General features: G+C 49.8%; 1 protein-coding gene, 1 long non-coding RNA gene and 1 pseudogene across 2 annotated transcripts in view; 2 read left to right on the forward strand and 1 right to left on the reverse strand.

Moving 5' to 3' along the window:
• The window catches only part of ADORA1 (adenosine A1 receptor), a 30,693-nt gene extending 30,138 nt beyond the window's left edge, over positions 1-555 (reverse strand). Inside the window, exon 1 of the mRNA XM_014855233.3 lies at positions 282-555. The gene's annotated coding sequence lies outside the window, so the exon portion shown is untranslated. The remainder of the gene's footprint in view (positions 1-281) is intronic.
• LOC139042564 (uncharacterized) lies at positions 49-4,704 on the forward strand. Its single transcript, XR_011499418.1, has 4 exons — positions 49-407; positions 1,050-1,485; positions 1,646-1,784; positions 4,117-4,704. It is a non-coding gene; the product is annotated as an uncharacterized lncRNA (long non-coding RNA).
• Positions 4,705-7,883: 3,179 nt separating this feature from the next.
• Positions 7,884-21,552, forward strand: LOC139042565 (annexin A2 pseudogene; annotated as a pseudogene).
• Positions 21,553-23,086: the final 1,534 nt, after the last annotated feature.

Raw genomic sequence — 23,086 nt, forward strand, 5'->3', positions numbered from 1 at the left:
TTTTAAAGAGGTAGCGCCCGTTCCGCACCTGGGACTGGGCGGGCAGACGCGGGCCTAGGGGGCTGAGCCGAGCACCAGGCCAGGGCGCGGCCCCTGCCCCGGAGAGCGCCCCCCGCCCCGCCCCGCCGGAGACCCTGCGGCGCCTGCCTCCCAGCCCTGCCCGGTCCGCTCGGCTCAACAGGGACCCTCGCGCGCCCCGACCCCAAGGGCATTCTCGCGGCCTCTGTCAACCCTCTCCCGATACCCGCCGGGAGCCCCGGGGCGCTGAGGCACAGACCTACCCAAGGTCACCCAAACTGGCAGAGCTCCCAGCGCCCGCACGGTGCTGTCCAAGCGCCCGCCCAGCTCGACGCCTCCAGCAACCGCTGGCTCCAGGATGCCCGGCGAGCCCGGGGCCAGCCTGTCAGGTCCGGGGGGATGTGGCGGGCGGGGACTGACTCGGCATCAGCGCCTCCTTCGCCCCCCGGCGCTGGAGCTGGTGACAATCGACTCCGCGCACCCGAGGGGCGGGGGCGGCGGCGGCACCGGGCCCCTCCCTCCTCGCCCTCCGTCTCCTCCCCACCCCTCCTCCAAACAAAGGAAGTGATTCTGGTTGAGAAAGGCTGGGAACCTGTGAGCCTTTTCTAGGGTCTGGTGTCGGAATCCGTCCTCTCTGTGCTCACTCCCTCCTTCTCTGTGCGGGGTGCCCCGGAGTCCCAGCCCCGCCTCGGGAGACCCCTCCACCTGCCTCAGCCTCTCGCCTGCCTGCGGGGCTCCAGAATGGCCCTTCTCTGCTTCCTCCTGGCACAGTCCCCACCCTCAGTCCTCAGACCCTGCTCTCCCATGAAACCAGCTCCTGCACGTTCTCAGGAGCTATACTTTGCAGCTCCATCCTGAGTCATTATGCTTATTTCTCCTCTATCTTCCAGAACTGCCTTTTAGTCTATTAGCAATTTCCATCTTGCAGATGAGGGCCAGAGGCTGGCAGATGGGACCTACTTCCCAAAATGGTCCCCACCAATGTCCCCCTCTCTCCTCCTTCTCTGTACTCCTCCCTCTTCATAGCACAGGAGCTAAGCCACAAGGTCTGCAGCCCAGTCCCCTCCGTGTAGACGAACAGCAGACTGGAAGGAAGGGGCTTCCACAAGGGGGCACAGCAAATCCTGAGGGCCGGAGTAAGAAACCAGGCTCCTGACTCCCATCACAGTGCTCCCCTCTCTGTGCCCCATCCCAGTCCCTCTCTGGGCTGCCTCATGCTGCAGCTCAGATTAGGTGGCCTGCTGGTGTCGACTAAGAACCACCCAGGGGCAGACCCCTGCTCAGAACAGATGCGTTGCAGAGATCCCGATCTGAGAAACCCTTGCTCGTGGATATTGGGAAAGGGCCCCAGGAGAGCAAAGAGAGTCTGGCTGAGGACCCCAGTGCCACCTGGCCTGGCCCCAGCCCCTGAGGCTCTGCCCGCCTGTTGGACCTCGGGATGCCAGACAGGAGTTCTTCCCAAGGAGGGTGAGAGCACAGCTTCTGCTGGGGGTCCGCACCGAATCTCCGTGGGGATCAGGGTCAGTGGGGCTGGAACCTGAGGAGCTGGAGGAGCGGGAGAGGGGGCTGAATCTTCCTGGGGAGGAGGAAACCCAGTGGGAAAGGTAACTTCCATTTCTGCCTTCAGGGGAGCAAGGAATCTGTGCCACAGACGGCAAATCGCAGTCCTTCCCTAGACCCTGGGGAGAAACTGGGACGTGTCGCCCTCCACTTCCCCTGCAGACGTCCTCAGCACTCCGGAGCCTCCTCCCCAGGCCCAGCAACAGGCAAGCCTTCTTGTCCATCCTGGGCTCTCAGCCCTTCCTTGGCTCAAGTCCTTGTGGGATCAAGGCTTTCTCTTGGTTTTCACTCAGCTTCCTAATTTTTGTTCATCTAGGTGTCAAAAAAACCTACAAAGACCCAGCAGGCCCAGATTGGGGCAGGGCGTAGGTGAGCAGGTCACCCTGTCTAAGCTTCAGCAGTGTCTTCAGCTCTGGAGGGCACCTGAGCGGGCCCCCGCCCCCCCCATACACTCCTCACCCCCAGTTCTTCCATGTGGGTTGTTGACTTGTAGTGGATACATTTGCATAATCCCCGTAGGGAATTTGTTTGTTCCTCAGTTCTGGGCAGAATAAATCAAAGCTGTTGTCCCTTCTCTCCTCCTCCCCTCGCCCCCTCCGCTCTCTGTCCCTCCACCCTGCTGGTCCCAGGGCCAAGCCTCCAGGGACTACATTGACCTTTGAGAGCAGAGCTGGCCCAGGCAGGGTCCGTCCAGAGAGCCGCTCTGGGAAAAGCACCTGTCTCCGCAGAGTCTCTGAGCAGAGGGGAGGGGGGTCAGAGGTGAACACAGTGCTCCTGGGCAGCAGGACCACTTCGTGCAGGAAAAAGAGCGCTTGACTGACAGTCAGAAGAGCTGGAAGCTGGCTTCGGGCCCTCACTCACTGGCTGTGTGGCCCTGGGCAAGGCACTTTTCATCTCCTGGCCTCAGTTGCCTTAGACAGCTGACGTCTCCTGTCCTGTCCTGCTCTGACAGCACCCAGTCCATTCTGAGGCAGGAAAGATGGTCGAGACAGAGGCTGTGGGGGTGGCCTCTCCCCCTAGAAGAGTTCTAGGTCCTGGCTGCCCATATGCGGCAGATTCCAGGGCCAAGAGCAGGGTCAGTGCAGGGGGAGGTTAGAGGAGGGTCAGAGGTCTGTAGTGGGGGGAGGATGGTATGGGAAGGAGTGGACAGAACAGGTGGGACCAAGGTATCTGGAATTACACTGAGCCAAAAACTCTCTGGCTTCCATCACATGTCCAGGACCTCCAGACATGCTGACCCTCCCCACACCAGGGTCCATCCATGCCCCGCAGACACAGGGCCCTCGACGTGAAGAGGTGAGCCTTGGTCTGCTCACGAAGGCCTTCGCAGGGTGGCAGAGCTTCCTGAGCTGACTTAGGAGTGTCTAGCCAGACGTTTTATCAGCAGGACAAGCAGCAGCACCAGGCGGGGCCAGTAGAAGGACGAGGAGTGCTCTGTGTAGCCAGTCACGCTGAAGTTGGCACCAAAAGACACAGGGACCAGGCGTGGATGCCTTCAAGGTCACCCAGGGAGAAGCTTCTGTTTGGCATGTGGCTCTGGGAGCAAGATTAGGTCTAAAGACCCCCAGGCCTGCCCCTGCCCCCATCCTTCCCCCTGAAGCCCCTGTCTAGATTTCTCAGGGCCCCTCACTCTTGCCCTCTCTCCACTGTGGGGAGGGGGTGTGTGGGGAAGTGGGGGCTGGTAGAGGCACTCCTGCAGGGCAGCCCTGCCCCTCCTCCTTCCTGGAATTCTCCCAACTGAATGAGACACGTGGAGTCCGGAAGAGGCCTGCCCCAAGAGAGCAGCCATCCCTGCAGACCCTCAGGACACCAGCAGGGAGGGGGCCACCAAGGTTCAGCTCAGGCCCCAGGGCGGTCTGGGGCTGGATGAAGCTTTAGGATCGCTCTTTCCCCTGCCAGCAGGCAGGAGGTGATTTTGGTCCCTGCGTTGTTTCTCACCACTCTCTGGGCAGTATGTGGAGGGAGAGGAGAAGGCGGAGGGGGAGGGGGAAGTGGGAGAGGGGACAGAGGGGGAGGGGAGGAGGAGGAGGCGAGCAGAGCAAGGGCGGGCTGGTTGGAAGGAGAAGATTTCTGGACGGCAGGGAGGCCCCGGCCTTGCCCTCGTCCCCCAGGCCCCGTCTGCCCCTTTGAGGTTCCCTCTTCAGATCTGGAATCCAGGTCTCTCTCCCCTCCCCATCCCCTCTCCCAGGTCAGCAGCTGGGTCTGTGGGAAGGAGGTAGTCGAGGTCCCTCCGGATAGCACAGAACTGGTCCTAAATCCTGAAGCGAGGATGTCCCTTCCATTTCCTTCTTAACTTCATCGTTCCTTCCTTCATTTAGTCTATTCAAAAGACGTTTCCTGAACCCCTTTTTCACGTTAGACAGTGAGCTGAGCACAGAAGACAGAGAAATGAAAAAGCCATCATTTCCCGCACCGTCTCTGGAAAGACCCCCCAGTCAGGGTGGGGAGCACAAGGCACAAACGACCCCAACATGCAGCCACCTGGGCGGCTCAGAGGTCTTTCCCACCCTACTGATGGGTACTTCCTCCTGTTCACAGATAAGAGCTGATGCCAGCGCCATGGGGGTCTGTTCTGGCGGTTTGGATGCTGTTCGCTGAAGACCCCTCAGGGCTCAGCCGAGAAGCCTCAGGACCTCAGGGGCTGGGAAGGAGGGTCAGGTCTTGACTCTCAGTCAGGACTCAGAAAACCACCCTGCTTTAGCCAGAGCCACTCTGCTTCAGCTCACTTCACTCCGGGGTTCCTGCTATGAGATTTTATTTGAGCATAAGATTTTATTAGCTCTGTGGCTTTAAAAGTCTTGAAAGTCTGAGCTTCAACCCAACTTGTACAGATAAGGAATCTGAGACCCAGAGAGGCAATCAACTTGTTACCCCCGTGAGTTGGGGACAGAGCCTGGTGCCAGGGGAGATGTCCGGGGTGAGCCCTGCCCTGCATCTGCCCGTCCCGGCCCTGGGGAGTCCCCTGAGCACCAGCCTTTGAGCTCAGGCCTCGGGGAAGTCGGGTGTCCTGGCTTCCACACCCTCCCCACCTTGCGGGGGGCGGGGGAGGCAGTCTGCTAACCCCCCGGAGAAATCGGCATGGGGGGACACGCTCTCCTACAGTAATAAAGGCCCCTTTTACAGGTGCGCAGTGGTTCAGTCTTTAGAGACATACGTCATGTCCCACACGGAATGCTCACACACACCCCAGAGGGAGCACAGCAGTGTCACTCGTCCTTAATCGTGGGCGAGGACACCGGGCTGGGAGACGTTGGAGGGAAGCCACTGGCAGACTGCCCAGGGTGTGCGGTGTTTGCCTAGGCATGTGAGGCTCATGGGGTGACTGGCATCGCTGGTCAGTTGCTCTGGAAGGGCATCCTGGAGGAGGCTCCAGCCCCACCCACTCATTCCGTGTTAACTGGCGGCTGTGAATGGCAGCCTAAGAAGATGTTCTGTTCTGAGGGCTCTCAGGGGCTCCCAGCTTGGGGCTGGAGGGCAGGGCTGGTGTGGAACCTGCTCAGAACCAGCTGGAGCTCCCGTTGGGCGGGTGGGCAGTGTGTTCCAGCTGCCACAGACAAGGTCGCGGGGGCGCTGGGTGGGGAAGGCCTTGGAGCAGGGGTGAGATGTCCTGATTTGTGGAGAAGGGCTGCTGGCCTGGGCAGACAGAAAGGACAAACAGCCTGAGCAAGAGAGGCGTGTTCTGGGCAGGACCAGGGGCTGGTGCTGGGCAGCAGGGCAACAGCCAGGGCCCACACTGCTGGAGGCCCCCTCGGGAGGTGGGGGAGACTGTGGCGGGTGGTGCACCCAGTCAAAGGCGGAAGGCCTCAGCCCCTGCCCTGGCTCCACCTGTTAGCTCTGGATGAACCCCAGCAACTCACCGCATCTCTCTGAGCCTCGGTTCTCCTATCCATAAACGAGGAATAATCACATCACCTATTTTATCTGTTTGAAAGTGTTTTTCAGGTTGTAAATCACTAGACAGATGTGGTCCACCCTATGGGTGATGGGAAGCCTTCAAGGGTTTTTGAAGGATCTGAAAGATGCTCTTTTGGAAAGGTGCCCCGTGCAGAGTGGACTGGAGGAGGGGGAGGGCCAGGCAGGAAGACCCATCAGAGACAAGTCCTGGCCAAACAAGATTAAAAGCCAAACATAAGAGGAAGCAGTGGGAACAGAGAAGATGGACAATAGAGATGTCACATAGGACTCCCAGCTCCTTGGCCAGCCAAGCAGAGCAGCCGGGGAGAATGGAGAGGCAAAGAGGACGACTGAATTTCAAGCTCGGGCTCCTGGAGAAATGCTGGTGGTGGTGAGTGGGATTGAAGCAGGAGAGGCTGGCTGTGGGACAGCGAGGGTGAGAAGGCCTCTCCTGGGCAGGTAGGGTGGGATGTGCCTACCCAGGCGCAGGGTCCAGCAGGCTTGTGGCAATGGCCCAGGGGACAGTCAGAGCTCCGCCTGGGTCATGTCAATCTAGGCGGCAGTCAGAGCTCCAGGAGAGGTGAGATCACTCCAGGAGAGGATGCCAAAGAGAGCTGGAAAGAAGCAGGCTGTGCCCACAGCACCCGGGAAGAAGTGGGACGATTCGATGACAAGAAGTGGGCGGGGAGGTAGAAGCACCATCTCAGGGTTAACGCTGGAGCAGGTAGGAAAGGCCGGGCCGTGGGGGCAGACGAGGCTTTGAAAGAGCTTGGCAGGGAGGAGAATAAAAGATGGACTGTGAGAGGCAGGAGACGAGGATCAAAAAGTGGTGGTTGTAGACGGGAGACCTGCACACACTCACAGCCCAAGGGAGGGAAGCCGTGGCAAGGAGGAGACATCCGAGGGAAGAGAAACTGGGAGCAGATCCCACTCGTCAAGGTGCTGAGTGGTTAGTGACAGCTGGCCGGTCACAGAGCTCTGGGCGCTCCCCAGCCCAGGAGTGCCAGCTCTCCACCACCTCCAGGCCCTCGGCCCCAGTCCCGACTCTCCTCCACGCCCGCCCCCACCCAACGCTTGGCCAGCAGGGAGCCGCCACGCTGCTCATCAATTAAAGAATCAGGCTTCTCCTGGCACCAGCAGCTCTCCATGCGGCAGCCCATGGCCCGGCTCCCACGCCTGACTCTGGCCCACGTGGCGCCAGCCATGATTTCTTGGCTTCTCTGCCCTGACTGCGGCCAAGAGGTGCCTGCGGGCCGTCCACCTGCCGCCCAAGTTGCTCTACCACACCTCCTGGCAAGGCCCCCCATCCTGGCCAGCACTTCACCCCCACCGCCCTGGACTCCTCGAACGCCACCTCCAGGGGTGCGGGGCAAGGATCCTCTGCCTCCCGTCCCCTCAGCAGGCAGAAGGGGAAACCGAGGCAGGGGGGATTATGTGGCTTTGGTTGGAGGTTGGCGGGCTGGCATCTGGACTCCCTAATGCCTCCTTTATTCTCTTCCACCCTACAGGCAGGGCCAACAACTCTCGAGAAAGAGAAGTATGCCCACTGCCTTCTCCATGTTCTGAGAGGGCAAGGAGGGCCGTGCGGACCGGGGGAAATGGGAAAGGAAGGACAGGGCAGAGTTGCCAGATTAAATTCAGGACACTCGGCTAAATTTTTAAACAGCTTCATTGAGATATAGTTTACATATCATAAATTCACCCATTTAAAGCATACAATTCAATGATTTTTAGTATATTTGCAGAATTGTGCAACTATCACCATAATTTAATTTTAGAACACTTTCCTTCTCCCCCCAAAATCCTTGCCCCTGTTAGCAGTCATTTCCCTGCTCCTCCGCAGCCCTACCCCGGCCCCGCAATCACTAATCCATTTCCCATCTCTGTGGATATGGCTGTTCCGGGCATTTCATGTACGTGGAACCACACAATACCTGGTCCTTCGTTACCAGCTTCCTCTGCATGGCAGGAGGTTTCTAAAGTTCGTCTATGTTGTACCATGTGTCAGCACTGCATCCCTTTCTGTAGCTGAATAATATTCCATCATGAGGACACAGCACGCTTGTTTATCCATTCTTCGGTCAATGCACATTTCAGACTATTATGCATGATATGCTCTGTGAACATTCGTGGACAAGTTTTTGTGTGGACGCATGTTTTCACTTGTCCTGGGCAGATGCAGACAGAGGATGTGGCCGTTTCTCACGTTTATCTCGTGGGTCGTCATGCTGCCTCGTGGGGAAACTGTGATGATCCCCTTTAACAGAGTAAAACGCCAAGGCTCAGAGAGAGGCCTGGAACCGCCAGAGCTGGAACTGAGATATGAACTCAGGTCTCTGACTCCCAGCCCAGGGTTCTTTGCACCACATCACAAGCAGCCCTTCTCAGACCGTCTGCAGTCCACCTAAGAGAACGAGACAAACGGAACTGGAGAAGCAGCACAAGCAATGTGAACAGTCACCTGTCACTCTGAACTCCTAATTAGGTGCTTTGTGGACTGTGGCCCCGGTGAGGCTAGGCCTGAAGCCAGAGGCTCCTTGGAAGGAGCGAGGCGGAAAGCTAACAGGTGGAGGGTCCACTCTCCTCCACGCGGACCCCCAGGAGCCTGTCAGAGAGCCCACCACACCCAGGTCTTCACAGTGACTGTCGATGGAAGCCCCGCCCAGAAGGGATGGAGGCAACAGGCCACCAGCCACAACCCCATCACAGGAGGAACCGACCGGGGCCGCATTCCTGGGAAAAGAACGGAGAGGTGACTAGACGGCTCGGGCTTGGCGACAAGCTCGAGCCCCTTCTCTCAGCTCCAGCCTTAGCCCAGCCCCAATTCCCTGACCATAAGCAGAACGCTCAGTGTGAGTGACATTAATCCCGTCACATCTGCCTCACCCCTCTGCCCTGAACCCAAGGCCCAGTCACGGGGAGCAGAGGGCTGCAAGAGGTCCCTCACCAGGTGCACTTTCCTGACGTCGGAGCGAGCGCCGGGCTGCAGCCGAGCCTCCCTGCCCCTCCCGGGGCCCACCCAAAGTCCCAAATTCCAGGCCAGAGGAAGAGACAGGAGCTTGCTAGAGGCGTCCACCGAAGCTAAGGCCGCCCGCTCTGTCTGGCTGGTCAGGTGGGTGGGACACGCAGAGGTTTCTGTTTCAACCACTGTTCTGGCCCCAGAGTTGGACGGACTTCATCCAGGGCTCACAACAGCTCCTGGCACATAACAGAGCTCCAGAAACGTTTATGGAAGGCCGGGCGTTCAGAATAATACAGCACGACGACAAGAAGGTCCAGGTCCACACACTTCAGCGTTAGCTCTCACCAACACCCCCAGCATTGCAGATGAAGGAAGTGTAATTGTTTTCCCATTTCGCAGAGCAGGAAACTGAGGCCTAGGGAGGCCTGTGGGTCTGCTCAGTGGTGGAATCCAGGGCCGGAGGGAGCCACCCAGCTCAGGCCGTTGCCTGAGGCTCGAGGTCCCCCTGCTGGCCAGACGGAGGCCTGGGCGGGTGAGGATCTGGAAAGGGCCGGCTGCTCTGGAGCTCCCGCCCTCCTGGCCGCTCTGTGGTGGATACGGGGTTGGGAGAAGCATGTCTGCACTCAGCTTTAGGCCAACTGGCAGGTGCTCTGCACAGGGCTCCAGGCGGGATGCTCCACCTCGCAAGGGACCAGACCAGAGGGAGACCGACCCTGCCCTGCCCCACCCCTCCTTCTGAGGCTTGGCCGCACCCACCTGGAGAGTGAGAGACCAAGGGTGGCAGTGCCTACGGAGGCCACCCAGAGGGACGGATGGACTCTGGTCTCCTGGCGCCCAACCCACAGGGCTTTGTTCTGGTTTTTCCAGGTAAAGTCTCCTAAATCAGCCCAAAGGGATGGCAGTGCTCCTATTTAGAGAAATCCCCAGAAAAAAAGGATTTTCCCGCTTCCTTTACTCCCCCCACCTCATCTAGCGGGTCCATCCTGACAGAGAGAAAGGCTCACTCAGGCCCACCCCACTCTCGTTACTTCTGCCGATGGGGGCTGCTGGCTTCCAGCTGGGGATCGTGCTAATCCAGTCCTCCTCAGAGGTTAGGAGCTGGGTCTCTAGTGTCAAACAAATTTGTGTCAGATCTCACTCTGTCCCATCTCAGGGTCTGACTGTGGGCACTTTTCTCAACCAAGAAGCCTGTTTTCTCACGTGTAAAATAGAAGTTGTAATGCTTTCGTGGCGGGCTGTGGGGGGACCCAGTGACGTCTCACAGATCAGCAGCCTCGGGCAGGTGGCAAGGGCTCAGGCGACGCTGCTACTAATTACTGTCATGGCTCCACAGCTCTCCCTCCATCGCTTCGCTCAAAAGGGACCGTGAGGGCACAGTCGGCCGGTGGAGCTCTGCACGGAAGAGCGTGGAGCGTCTTGCCATGTGCTGAGCCGTCCCCAACCTGGTCACCCTCGTCCGCACGGGGAGGGGCGGCAGCTGCTTCTCTCCCTGCCCGGGCCCTGACCCAGCCAAGCACTGGCACAGCTGCCGGGATGGCCCAAATGCCTCTGCAGGGCTAGGTGGAGGACAGCTGGGGGTGGGGAGGAGGGCGAAGGGGCAGACAAGGAGCTCTCTTCCCTCACGTCGTGTCCACTTACCCTCCAGCTTCCTAAGCCATTGGGGTCGGCTCGGGACCTCTGACCTCACTCCCGCCCCAGCCTGGGGCGGGGGCAGGTGGAGTTCCCCCTCATTCCTCCCGTGTCCTCTGCCCTCCCGTTCCTCCCCCCACGCCCGTGGCTGAACCCACGCTCCCGCCCCACCCCGTGCCCTGCTCCCTCCCCTGCCCATGTGCTGCCCAGCTGTCGCTGGTCCTGAGCTGGGCACTGCGCCGGCCTGCACCACGCATGAATCGCCAGCATTCACACTCTGGCCCCGGAGCCTCCACCTGTCCCCGCGGTCTGAGCAGCGGAGCTGTGTGGCCCCATCTGTCGTCCTCCATCCAGGACTCAGTGCAAGAGACTCAGCTTCAAAACCCCAGCTTCCACCTGCCAGCGTGGGGCGGGGAAGATGGGCTGAGGGGCAGGGCTGAGTTGGGGCCCCTCATCTCCTGGAGCAGCTGGCCTTGTCCTCCGCATCCCAGGCCCCCAGCACTGTCGGAAACAACATGCATTCCAGCGTGAAAAGGCAAAAAGCCCACCCCTCCTGAAAGGACATTTGCATATTTACCAGCATTCTCTGATCACGTTTCAGTTACTCACGGCCAGCACCAAACGGGGTGGGGGTGGGGTCAGTGTACAATGTAAACAGAAAGACACAACAGCGGCCGCATTTTTTGAATTAGTTTTTGTTACACAAGCAGTATGTGAATACACCTTCCTTGATTAAAAAAAAATGAAGCCATTGCAAGCTCAGGATTTTAAGGGACTCCATCTAGTGGGTAGGGGGAGATGAGGCTGTAGATGTGTGAGCCAACAATGACAGCCAGTCGACAAATGCTCAGAGAGCTCTAATCCTCTGAACAGGGGAGGCTGTAGGGCCCCAGGAGGCTTCACGAGGAAGCACATTTGCACTGGGTTTCAAAGGGTGGGCAGGAGGTAGTCAGGCAGAGCAAAGTGGGTAGCATTCTAGGAAGACATGCAAAGACACTGGGGCCTGAACACACATGCACGTGGCATACACCACTAGACAGTGGTTAGCCATAGGGCTCAGCAGAAACAGAGGCAAGAGATGAAGGCTTGAATTCATCCCAAGGGCAGTGAGAAGCAACCCTTTAGAGAGCTGATGCTTGGGGCAATGAGGAAAGCAGGTGGGATGGGGCGAATGGAGAAAAGGAACATCAGGTAGGTGGTTCCTGTGAGAGTTCTGGTAGGAAGAGTAAGACTCTACGCTGGGCACCTAAGGGGGAGTGGAGATAGAAGGATTAACTCAAGAAATTCTTACATAGAAAGGATAGGACTTCATTCATTCATTCATTCATTCTGCTAACATCTTTTGAGGGCCTGCAGTGGCACCAGGTATTCAGAGATCAAAGACGGTCCCAGTGCTAAGAGGGGAAGATGGACAGGAAGACAGGTGGTGACAGATCAACTACAGTCAAAGCGCTATGAGAGAGAGAAGCCAGTGAGGGAGAGGCCGTGAGTGACCAGGAAGGGATGGGGTGGGGAGTGGGGCAGGAGGTCGAGGATGACTTCTAGGCTTCTGCCTCAGATGAGGAGCAATGAGCGGAGAGTGGAGCCCCCAGTGGAGGCGTGGACACAAGGCAGGGGCGTGGCCGGAGGCAGAGGCTCGTCTGGGTCTGGCTCCTGGCTTTCCCTGTGCTCCTGCCTATCCAGAAAAGCCAGGTGCGGCTGAGGCTGCCTGTCACCTTCCCGGCTGAATGAGTTTCACAGAAAGCACCTAAAATAATTCCTGCGCCACAAATGTTAAGTTAAACAAAGAAAACAAGTAAAAAGTACGGAAACTTAAAGCAAGATGCATACTCATCAGGGTACCTTTCTGCATGAGCCCAGGGAGGGACCGTGGCTCCCTGGCCCTGACAGTCCACCAGGGACGTCTGACAAAGCCAGCCCTCAGCCTTCCAGGAAGACGCTGTCAAAAGAGTGTGGTACGAATGTGCAGAACCTGAGCTCTCCACAGGAGACCCGGATGCACAGAGGAACAGAGAGGGCGAGCGGGCTCGGCAGTTCTCTCCGCAGGAGGAGTCGGTGTGGCATCACCTGTTGCACGAGTGTGTACCGTGCACTTTGCACATCACACTCCTACATGATCCCGGGAGAAAGTCCCCAACCTATGAATTCTCTTTGTTCTTGTGCTGTAACTATTGTCGGTTTCCTGAAAGTTTGGAGGAGGATGGAGCGGAGGATGGAGGCGTTGATGCTGTTGGTGGTGAAGTTGTGGAAACTTGGAAAGATTCACGGACCTGCTTCACCACCACGGGAAATGAAAGGCTTTGAGGGAACCACCTCATCGGACCTCGGGAGGCTCATGTCTTACTGATGTGACAAGAGTCGCAAACACGCTGATCTCGAGAGGGAAGCGCGGCGGCCGCCTCAGTGGAGGAGGTGCTCGTGACGAGCTTAAGCTGGACGCATGGACCAAGTGACTGACCAGGGGAACCTGCCTTCACTTATAGCTTGACTGCTCTGAGCACAACCAAATCGCCAACTGTAAAGAAATGCAGTCCTGTTTGATGGACCTGACGTCATATTTGAGAAGAAATTCTCAGATTTTGTTAAGTTTGGATCTTGCTGTAAGTTGTGTATTTTTTACATTTCTGAAGTTCCCATCCGTTGAGTGCTTATGTGCTCCAGGCAGTGCTGTCTTATGTGTGATCCATTCATGCCTCACGACAAACCTGTGGTATAGTTTCTAGCATTACTCTCATCTCACAAATTAGAAATGGTGAGGGAATGGCCCCGTGGCCAAGTGGTTAAGTTCGCGTGTCCCACTTTGGTGGCCCAGGGTTCGTTGGTTGGGATCCTGGGCGCAGACGTAGCATCGCTCATGAAGCCATGCTGAGGTGGCCTCCCACACAGAATATCTAGAATGACCTACAACTAGGATATATGACTATGTACTGGGGCTTTGGGGATAAGCCAAATCACAGCCAATCTTCTTCAAAAAAAAAAAGAAAAGAAAAAAAGAGAGAAAAGAAATGACGAGGTGAAGAAGAAAGACTGAGTGGGGAGCCATCCTGCCACCTCAGCAGTCTGGCCTCAGCAGCTCCTCCACGTTGTGTAAACGCAGGATGTATCCAACTCTCCGAGCATCAGCCCCCTCGGTGGGGCTTCATCTCCTGGGAACGTGTGACGGGAAAGTGAATTATGTTCACCAAGAAGACTTCATTTTCCCAGGATTCTAGAAAGCACTGGACAAATCCCAGAACCTGAAGTGTCTGTGGTGAGGCCTAACCCCGGGCAACGTTTGGGTCCGTTTTCTTCTTCTTGTGAAACAGCTGGGCCAGCAGGAGAGGCCTCACGGCTGAATCCCCACCGCTCCCTTCGTTCACGCTGTCCTGTCATTGCAGCTCCATCCGTATCCTCAAAACTGACGCATCTAACAGAGGCCTATACCAGGGCACTTTTGAATAAGTGATGTTAATTCAGCTGATTTTGTACTGCTTTTGTGTTTCTGTAAAAAATCCATAAATTTGTTCAGCTCCCTTCCCTCTTGTTATTAATTTTTAAAAGTTATGGACTTCAGTTTCTAATGCATCACAGAGTAGTTTACTGATTGATCCTCTCACTCAAGACAACCAAAAATACTGGACAAAATTTTAAATGCATCAATAGACTGGTGAAGATTAAAGGTACACTCAGAAGCTTAAAATCATGAGAGGGCAGGAGCCCGGGGGACCAGCCTCGCTCTGACGTCAGCATTTACAATGAGCTGCAGTTTTCACAAACCGTGCGAGACACAGAGGGTGCATCAACGGGAGGAGTCTAGTAGAAGAGTTACTCTCAGCGTTATCCATAACCTAGAACCCGAAGGCCGCAATTCATGACAAGGGTGAATTCGAAATAAATCTGAGCCCAACTTTCCTACCTCGAACCTGGCGCTGAACAGAAGGGAGGAAAACATCTCTCTTGAAGCAACAACTACCAGCTGGCCTGGCGCAGGTTTGCCACCCAAATTCACACCATCTCAATCGTTCAAACAATCTAAAGCCAAGACTGTGCATTTTTGTGATCCTGAGCCAGCAGTGCCATCCAATGCCTGGCAGTGGCAAATGAAAAACCATCCCGGAGGAAAGCACCTTCCCCTGGGCCTCGGGGAATCCCACAGATACAGCTCTAAGAAACGTGAGCTCAGGGTGAAAAAAAATCATAAACCACAAGGAAACAGGACACCATGAGTGAGGTCCCACAGGGAAACAGTAGAGAGTGTAGGAGTTCACAGCCCAGGCACGTTTTTGGTTGTCACAACTGGGGGTGGGGGGGATGTGTGTGCTCCTGGCATCTGGTGGGTAGAGACCAGAGATGCTGCTGAACATCCTACACTGCACAGGACTGTCCCAGAGTGCATTGCTATTTGAGGGTCCATATCAACAATAGGGTTTATGACCTTGATGTTGGGTCAGGGCACCCCAGCCCCCACAACAAAGATTTATCTGGCCCAAGATGTCAATCGTGCCAAGGTTGAGAAACCTTGCAATGGCCGAATTATATTTGCAAAGCTTCTATTTTGGTATTATTAGGAAAAATATGTATAATAAGTATAAATGTAAACATAAAGGAATAAAACATATTGGTATTTGTTTCATAATTAATTGTTAAGCTGTACATTTATATTTTTGCCCTTTTCTGAATTGAGTTACATTTTCCCAATTTAAAAAATGTTTTTGAAATGAAGTTTAACAGCTGATGAGACAAAGCTGCAGAGAGAATTACTGTGCTGGAAGGCAGATCTGAAGAAATTACCCAGAATGCAGTTCTGAGAGACAAAGAGATGGAAAGCATGAAAGAAAGATTGAATGGGAATTCCAGAAGACATGACAGAAAGAAGGGCAATATTTGAAGAGTTAAATGCTGGAACTTTCTCAGAACTGAAGACTAGATAACAGATAACAGTCCACTAAATTGGGAAGCCCAGTTAATCACAAGCAGTATGAATAAAAAGTAGCCCACACCTAGAACACATCATGGGGAAACTTTCAGAATGTTTACAATTAAAAAAAGATAAAGCTCCACATCTGGGGACACTCGCAGCTCTCTGTGCTTGGCCCAGCTCCTTTCAAAATGTCTGCTGCTCATGAAATTCTGTGCAAGCTCAACTCAGAGGGGATCTCTCTACACTCCCAAGTGCACACACGTCAGTCAACATGCACACCAAGTTGATGCTGAGCAGGATGCTCTGAACACTGAAACCGTCATCAAGACCAAAGGTGTGGGTGAGGTCACCATTGTCAACATTTTGACCCACTGCAGCAACAAACAGAGGCAGAACGCTGCCTTCACCCCCCAGAGAAGGACCAGGAGAGGACTTGCATCAGTGCTGAGTTCAGACTTGGCCGCCTGGAGATGGTGATCGGGGGCCTACTGAAAATACCCACTCGGTGTGACGCTTCCGAGCTGAAAGCGTCCATGAAGGGGCTGGGGACTGATGAGGACCCCTCACTGAGATCCTGCTCAAGGACCAACCAGGAGCTTCAGGGAACTAACAGAGCCCACAAGGAAAGGTACAAGACTGATCTGAGAAGGACATTGTTTCTGATACATCTGGTGACTCCCGCAAGCTGACGGCTGCCCTCACACAGCGCAGAAGAGCAGAGGAAGGCTCTGTCATTGATTAAGAACTGAGTGACCAAGATGCTCAGGATCCCCACGATGCTGGAGAGAAAGGAAAGGAACTGATGTTCCCAAATGGACCAGCATCATGACCAGGCAGAGTGTGTGTCATCTCCAGAAAGTACTTGAAAGGTACAAGAGCCACAGCCCTATGACGTGTTAGGCAGCGTCCAGAAGGAGGTCAAAGGACACCTGGAGAATGCTTCCCTGGACCTGGTCCAGTGTATTCAGAATAAGCCCCCGTATTTTGCCGACTGACTATACGACTCCACGAAGGGCAAGTGGTCACGTGATAAGGTCCTGATTAGAATCACGGCCTCCCACAGTGAAGTGGACATGTTGAAAATTAGGTCTGAATTCATGAGAAAGTACAGCAAGTCTGTGTCCTACCACATCCAGCAAGACACCACAGGTGACCGCCAGAAGGTGCTGCTGTGTGGTTGGGATGACTGAACCCGGGACAGCGGGAGCTCCAGAACTGGTGCTCCCAGGCTTCCAGCTAACAGTCACAGAAAATCAGCTTGTGACTAACAGCCGGCTATGCCCATCCGTGTGAGGATGACCTTAGCATCCCCACCCCCAACCTGGTTTTAGTTGCCTGAGCCCTACTTGCCTCTCCCATCCGGTCTCTCCTCTCAGCCAAAGAAATGAACATTACAAGGAGCTGGAAGTGAAATCTATGCTGTGAAACGCTTTGCAAATTCTCGTGTACTGTGTTGTAAACAGAAGAATAAACTGAATTTTTATTTTAAAAAATAATAAAAATGTAAAAGAAAGAAAAGATATTAAAAGCAGTCAGAGAGAAAAGATATATAACCTACAAGTAAAGGACAATTAGATTGACAGCTTTTTTATCAATAGTGAAAGCCAGAGGACAGTAGAATAATATCTTTAATGTGCTAAAGAAAAAATAACTGTATTCCTAGAATTGTCATACTTAGTGAAAATATTCATGAAAGAAAGAGATATAAAAACATTAAATAACTCACAGTTTAAAGAGCACATGGTAATGGAAATTTAAAATACTTACAAAAGCTTAAAAACAGTAACACTACATGTCAAACTTGTGAAATACAATTAAAGCGGTACATTAGAGGGAAATCATAGTCTTTTCTATTGCAGTAACATTAGTTTATAACATTATATAAGTTTCGGGTGTATATCATATTTCGATTCCTGCGTAGAGTACATCATGTTCAACACACGAAGACTAACTGCAATCCACCGCCACACCCACGTGCCTGATCACCCCTACCACCCTCCTCCCTCCCCTCTTCCCCTCTGGTAACCACCAATCCAATCTCTGTCTCTACATGGTCGTTTGTCGTCGTTTTTGTGTTCTACTTATGAGTGAGATCATAGGGTATTTGACTTTCTCCCTCTGACTTATTTCACTCAGCACAATACCCTGAAGGTCCATCCATGTTGTCACAAATGGCCAGATTTCATCGTTTCTTATGGCTGAGTTGTATTCTGTTGTGTATATATATACCACATCTTCTTTATCCATTCGTCTCTTGATGGGCAACTAGGCTGCTTCCAAGTCTTGGCTATTGTGAATAATGCTGCAGTGAACATAGGGGTGCATGTATCTTTATGCATTTGTGTTTTCAAGTCCTTTGGATAAATACCCAGCAGTGGAATAGCTGGATCATATGGTAGTTCTATTCTTAATTTTTTGAGGAGTCTCCATACTGTTTTCCATAGTGGTTGCACCAGGTTGCACTCCCACCAGTAGTGTATGAGGATTTCTTTCTCTCCACATCCTCTCCAACACTTGTTGCTTCCTGTCTTGTTAATTATAGCCATTCTGACGGGTGTGAGGTGATATCTCATTGTAGTTTTGATTTGCATTTTCCTGATAGTTAATGATGTTGAACATGTTTTCACGGTGACTGTGGGCCATCTGTGTGTCTTCTTTAGAGAAATGTCTGTTCAGATCTTTTACCTATTTTTCAGTTGGGTTGTTAGTCTTTTTGTTATTGAGATGTATGAGTTCTTTACATATTTTGGATATTAACCCTTTATCAGATATATGGTCTGCAAATATCTTCTCCCAATTGTTAGGTTGTCTTTTCATTTTGTTGATGGTTTCCTTTGCTGTGCAGAAGCTTTTTAGTTTGATGTAGTCCCATTGTTTATTTTTTCTATTGTTTCCCTTGCCGGGTCAGACATGGTACTTGAAAATATGCTACTACGACCGATGTCAAAAAGCATACTGCCTATGTTTTCTTCTAGAAGTTTCATGGTTTCAGGTCTTACATTCAAGTCTTTAATCCATTTTGAGTTAATTTTTGTGTATGGTGTAAGATAATCTACTTTCATTCTTTTGCATGTGGCTGTCCAGTTTTCTCAATACCTTTTACTGAAGAGACTTTCCTTTCTCCATTGTACGTTCTTGGTTCTCTTGTCAAAAATAGGCTGTCAATAGATGAGTGGATTTATTTCTGGGCTATCAATTCTGTTCCATTGATCTCTGTGTTTGTTTTCTGTGCCAGGACCACACTGTTGTGATTACTATAGCTTCATAGTATATTTTGAAATCAGGGAGTGTGATACCTCCAGCTTTGTTCTTTTTTCTCAGGGTTCCTTTGGCTATTTGATGTCTTTTGTTGTTCCATACAAATTTTAGGATCCTTTGTTCTAGTTCTGTGAAAAATGTTGTTGGAACTTTGATAGGGATTGCTTGAATCTGTAGATTGCTTTAGGAAGTATGGACATTTTAAGTATGTTAATTCTTCCAATCCAAGAGCATGAAATATCCTTCCATTTCTTTGTGTTTTCTTCAATTTCTTTCAACAATGTTTTGTAGTTTTCAGTGTACAGATCTTTCACCTCTTTGGTTAAGTGTATTCCTAGGTATTTTATTCTTTTTGTTGCAATTGTGAATGGGATTGTATTCTTAATTTTTCTTTCTGCTACTTTGTTATTAGTGTAAAGAAATGCAACTGATTGTTGCATGTTGATTTTGTATCCTGCAACTTGACTGTATTCATTTATTATTTCTAAAACTTTTTTGGTAGATTCCTCAGGGTTTTCTATATATAAAATCATGTCATCTGCAAATAGTGACAGTTTCACATCTTCTTTTCCAATATGGATCCCTTTTATTTCTTTTTCTTGCCTGATTGCTCTGACTAGGACTTCCAATACTATGTTAAATAAGAGTGGTGAAAGTGGGCACTCTTGTCTGGTTCCTGTTCTTAGAGGGATAGCTGTCAGTTTTTCTCCATTGAGAATGATATTAGCTGTGGGCTCGTCATACATGGCCTTTATTATAAGTTCAGGTGCTTTCCTTCTATATCCATTTTATTCCATTTTTATCATAAATTAATGCTGTCTCTTGTCAAATGCTTTCTCTGCATCTATTGAGATGATCACGTAATTTTTATTTTCATTTTGTTAATGTGGTGTATCACATTGATTGATTTGCAGATGTTGAACCATCCCTGCATCCATGGAATAAATCCCACTTGATCATGGTGTATGGTCTTTTTAATGTATTGTTGTATTCAACTTTCTAGTATTTTGTTGAGGATTTTTGCATCAGTGTTCATCAGTGATAGTGACCTGTAATTTTCTTTTTTTGTGTTGTCCTTGTCTGGTTTTGGTATCAGGATAATGTTGGCTTCGTAGAATGAGATAGGAAGTTTCCCTCCTCTTCAATTTTTTGGAATAGTTTGAGAAGGATAGCTATTAAGTCTTTGAATGTTTGGTAGAATTCACCAGGGAAGCCGTCGGGTCCTGGACTTTTATTTTTTGGGCAGCTTTTGATTGCTGTTTTGATCTCCTCGCCAGTGATCAGTCTATCCAAATTCTTTATTTCTTCCTGATTCAGTTTTGGAAGGTTGTATGATTCTAAAAATTTATCCATTTCTTCTAGATTATCCAATTTGTTCGCATATAGCTTTTCATAGTATTCTCTTATAATCTTTTGTATTTCTGAGGTGTCTGTTGTAATTTCTCCTCTTTCATTTCTGATTTATTTATTTGAGCCTTCTCTCATTTTTTTCTTAGCGTGCCTAGGTTTGTCCATTTTGTTTATCTTTTCAAAGAACCAGCTCTTGGTTTCATTGATTTTTTCTATTTTTTTTTTTCAGTCTCTATTTCATTTCTTTCTGCTGGGATTTTTATTATTTTCTTCCTTCTACTGATTTGGGGTTTTGTTTGTTCTTCTTTTTCCAGTTTCTTTAGGTGCACTGTTCGGCTGTTTACTTGAGGTTTTTCTTGTTTGTTGAGGTAGGCCTGTATTGCTATAAACTTCCCTATCAGAACTGCTTTTGCTGTATCCCACAGATTTTGGCATGTCATATTTTCATTTTCATTTGTCTTGTGGTATTTGTGGCTTCTCCTTTGATTTCTTCATGGATCCAATCATTGTTCAGTTGCATTTTGTTTAATCTCCATGTATTTGTGGCTTTTCTGATTTCCTTCCTGCGGTTGATTTCTAGTTTCATACTGTTGCAGTCAGAAAAGATGCTTGGTATTATTTCAGTCTTCTTAAAATTATTGAGACTTGTTTTGTGGCCTAATATGTGATTAATCCTGGAGAATGTTCCATATGTATTTGAAAAGAATGCGTATTCTGTGATTTTAGATGGAATGTTCTGTATATATCTGCTAATTCCATCTGGTCTAATGTGTCATTTAAGGCCTGTGTTTCCTTATTGATCTTCTGTTTGAATGATCTATCCATTGGTGTAAGTGGAGTGTTAAAGTCCCCTACTATTATTGTGTTACTGTCTATTTCTCCTTTTGTGTCTGTTAATAATTGCTTTTTATATTTAGGTGCTCCTATGTTGGGTGCATAGATAGTTACAAGTGTGATATCCTCTTGTTGGATTGTTCCCTTTATTATTCTGTAGTGTCCTTTGTCTCTCGTTACAGTTTCTGTTTTAAAGTCTATTTTGTCTGATATAAGTATTGCTACCCCTGCTTTAGTTTTCATTTCCATTTCATGGAGTATCTTTTTCTATCCCTTCATTTTCAGTTTCTGAGTGTCTTTAGGTCTGAAATGTGTGTCTTATATGCAGCATATAGTAAATCATAGTCTTAACACTTACATTAGAAAATAAAACCAACTCTCGCAGGCATGGACCTACACCACTCATCAGTGGCCATGTTGTGGCTGCAACCCACATACAAAATAGAGGAATATTGGCACAAATGTTAGCTCTGGGAGAATCTTTCTCAGCAAAAAGAAAAGAAAATTGACTGAAAATCAGTGATAACGCATTCAACTTGAGAAATTCAAGAAAGAACAACAGACTAAAGTCAAAGAAAGTATAAGGAAGAAAAGAATAAAGATAAGAACCAGAATAAATAAAACAGAAAATGATAGAGGGGTCTACAATGTCAAAAGTTAGTGTTTTGAAAAGTCTAATAAAATTAATAAAACTCTAGCAAGAATTATCAAGTACAAAAGAGAAGACACAACTCAAAAATATTAAGACTTAAAAGGGGAGACAGAATTACATGGACTACAAGGACTTTTAAGAGATAACAAGATGGTATTAAGAAAAATGTGGGGTTGGCCCCATGGCCAAGTGGTTAAATTCGTGCACTCTGCTACAGGCAGCCCCATATTTCATTGGTTCAAATCCTGGGTGTGGACATGGCACTGCTCATCAAGCCACGCTGAGGCAGCATCCCACATGCCACAACTGGAAGGACCCACAATGAAGAATATGCAACTATATACCGGGGGGCTTTGGGGAGAAAAATGAAAAAAATAAAAATCTTTTAAAAAAAAAGAAAGAAAAATGTTGTGCCAAAAACTTGAAACTTTAGATGTTATGGAAAATTTTCTAAAAAACATAATTTACCAAAACTAACTCAAGAAGAAATCATCTGAATAATCTTTGAACCAATAAACTGTCAAAGAAAGTGAGTCAATGGTTCTACCAAAGATCCATTCCAATCTTATAAAACCTCTTCCAGAAGTATAAAAAAGGAAAAATCCTCAACTCATTTTATGAGCCTAGAATCACCTTGATAACAAAATAAGATTTAAAAAATGAGAACAGAATTTTACAGATCATTCTACTCATGAATATACATGTGAAATCTAAAGAAAATATCAGCAAACTAGACACAGCAACAGACAAGCATGTACATCTTGACTGAGATGGGTTTATTCTATGAAGGAAAGTTGCTTTATCTTTTTTTTAGATCAATTAACGTAATTCACCACATTAACAGATTAAAGGAGAAAAATCATCTCACTTGCTGCTGGAAAGCATTTGATTAAATATCCATTCATGACAAAAACTCTTAGCAAACTAGAAGCAGAAGGAAATTGATAAAAGACAGCTTTTAAAACCTCACAGCAAACATTATGCTTAATGGCAAATCCTTGAAATCCTCCTACAAGATCAGGAACAAGAAGAGAATGTGCATCGTCACCCACTGACCCAGAAGTTCTAAGCAAGACACAGCAGGAAGGAAAGGAGAAAAGGAAGAGAGGGAGAGAAGTTATAAGAATTGATATGGAGGAATCAAAATTGTCATTTTTTCACAGATGATAAGATTATCTATGTGGCAAATCCTAAGGAATCCACAGATAAATGATTAGAGTAAATAGAAGCATTTTGTAAGGTTACTGAACCAAAAATTCAATTTCACTTAATTTTATTTCCATGAACCAGCAAAAACACACAAAGAATGTAACCTTTAAAACTATCATCACTGAAAATATAAAGTAACTAGCAATATATATAACAAAATATTGCAAGATTTTTATGAAGAAATATTTAAAACTTTATCAAAAAACGTTAATGGAGAATTATCGTTTCATGTAACAAACACTCGTACAGAACCCACTACATGTCAAGTGGTTCTCCTGCTTTACAATTATTAACCTACTAAATCCTCACAACCACTCCTATGTTATTATAATCATTGCATCTACATGCAAGGGAACCAGAAACTCTCACAAAGTTACAGATCTACTGACAGAGCTGGGATTTGAACTCAGGCAGTTTGGCTATAGAATCCGCACTCTTAATCTTGTATTATGTTGCCTTTCTCAGTGAGTTAAATAAATGGAGAGAGACATCCTATTTATGGTTTGGAATACACAAAATTATAAAGATGTCAATTCTCTCCAAAATTATAAGGATGTTAGTTCTCCTCAAAGTTAATCTGTAGATTCAATGCAACTCCAATCAAGTCCTAGGAATCACCATAGTGCTTCAGGTGCAGCATCCGTCCAGATCTTGAGGTCCACCTGCAGTGAGGGGGCAAATCAGATCTCCACTGGGACCCGTGGAGAAGCCGAGGACTGGGCTGTCCCATTCATGCAGCACCCACCATGTTCCAGCCGCCGCTCTAGAAATGGGGACACAGTGATGAGCAAGAGAAACAGGCCCCTACTCTCACTGAATT

The sequence above is a fragment of the Equus asinus genome, chromosome 30 (assembly GCF_041296235.1).
Source record: "Equus asinus isolate D_3611 breed Donkey chromosome 30, EquAss-T2T_v2, whole genome shotgun sequence".
NCBI lineage: Eukaryota > Metazoa > Chordata > Mammalia > Perissodactyla > Equidae > Equus > Equus asinus.